At 45.7% G+C, this 1,496-nt stretch overlaps 1 long non-coding RNA gene across 1 annotated transcript; it reads left to right on the top strand.

Annotated features, from left to right (window-relative positions):
• Window positions 1–275: 275 nt before the first annotated feature.
• On the top strand, window positions 276–1,161 carry LOC116354456 (uncharacterized). The gene is made up of 2 exons (XR_004203770.1): window positions 276–647; window positions 1,033–1,161. It is a non-coding gene; the product is annotated as an uncharacterized LOC116354456 (long non-coding RNA).
• The last annotated feature ends 335 nt before the right edge of the window (window positions 1,162–1,496 follow it).

The raw sequence follows: 1,496 nt of genomic DNA on the forward strand, positions 1-1,496 counted from the left end.
TAAAGCTGAGACTGACACCTGATACAGTTAGGTCCTAAAGCTGAGACTACACACTGACACCAGATACAGTTAGGTCCTAAAGCTGAGACTACACACTGACACCAGATACAGTTAGGTCCTAAAGCTGAGACTGACACCAGATACAGTTAGGTCCTAAAGCTGAGACTACACACTGACACCAGATACAGTTAGGTCCTAAAGCTGAGACTGACACCAGATACAGTTAGGTCCTAAAGCTGAGACTACACACTGACACCTGCTACAGTTAGGTCCTAAAGCTGAGACTGACACCAGATACAGTTAGGTCCTAAAGCTGAGACTACACACTGACACCAGATACAGTTAGGTCCTAAAGCTGAGACTACACACTGACACCAGATACAGTTAGGTCCTAAAGCTGAGACTGACACCAGATACAGTTAGGTCCTAAAGCTGAGACTGACACCAGATACAGTTAGGTCCTAAAGCTGAGACTGACACCAGATACAGTTAGGTCCTAAAGCTGAGACTGACACCTGATACAGTTAGGTCCTAAAGCTGAGACTACACACTGACACCAGATACAGTTAGGTCCTAAAGCTGAGACTACACACTGACACCAGATACAGTTAGGTCCTAAAGCTGAGACTGACACCAGATACAGTTAGGTCCTAAAGCTGAGACTACACACTGACACCAGATACAGTTAGGTCCTAAAGCTGAGACTGACACCAGATACAGTTAGGTCCTAAAGCTGAGACTACACACTGACACCTGCTACAGTTAGGTCCTAAAGCTGAGACTGACACCAGATACAGTTAGGTCCTAAAGCTGAGACTACACACTGACACCAGATACAGTTAGGTCCTAAAGCTGAGACTACACACTGACACCAGATACAGTTAGGTCCTAAAGCTGAGACTGACACCAGATACAGTTAGGTCCTAAAGCTGAGACTGACACCAGATACAGTTAGGTCCTAAAGCTGAGACTGACACCAGATACAGTTAGGTCCTAAAGCTGAGACTACACACTGACACCAGATACACTTAGGTCCTAAAGCTGAGACTGACACCTGATACAGTTAGGTCCTAAAGCTGAGACTACACACTGACACCAGATACAGTTAGGTCCTAAAGCTGAGACTGACACCAGATACAGTTAGGTCCTAAAGCTGAGACTGACACCAGATACAGTTAGGTCCTAAAGCTGAGACTGACACCAGATACAGTTAGGTCCTAAAGCTGAGACTGACACCAGATACAGTTAGGTCCTAAAGCTGAGACTGACACCTGATACAGTTAGGTCCTAAAGCTGAGACTGACACCAGATACAGTTAGGTCCTAAAGCTGAGACTGACACCAGATACAGTTAGGTCCTAAAGCTGAGACTGACACCTGATACAGTTAGGTCCTAAAGCTGAGACTGACACCAGATACTGTTAGGTCCTAAAGCTGAGACTACACACTGACACCAGATACAGTTAGGTCCTAAAGCTGAGACTGACACCCGATACA

The sequence above is a fragment of the Oncorhynchus kisutch genome, linkage group LG17, assembly GCF_002021735.2.
Source record: "Oncorhynchus kisutch isolate 150728-3 linkage group LG17, Okis_V2, whole genome shotgun sequence".
Lineage (NCBI taxonomy): Eukaryota > Metazoa > Chordata > Actinopteri > Salmoniformes > Salmonidae > Oncorhynchus > Oncorhynchus kisutch.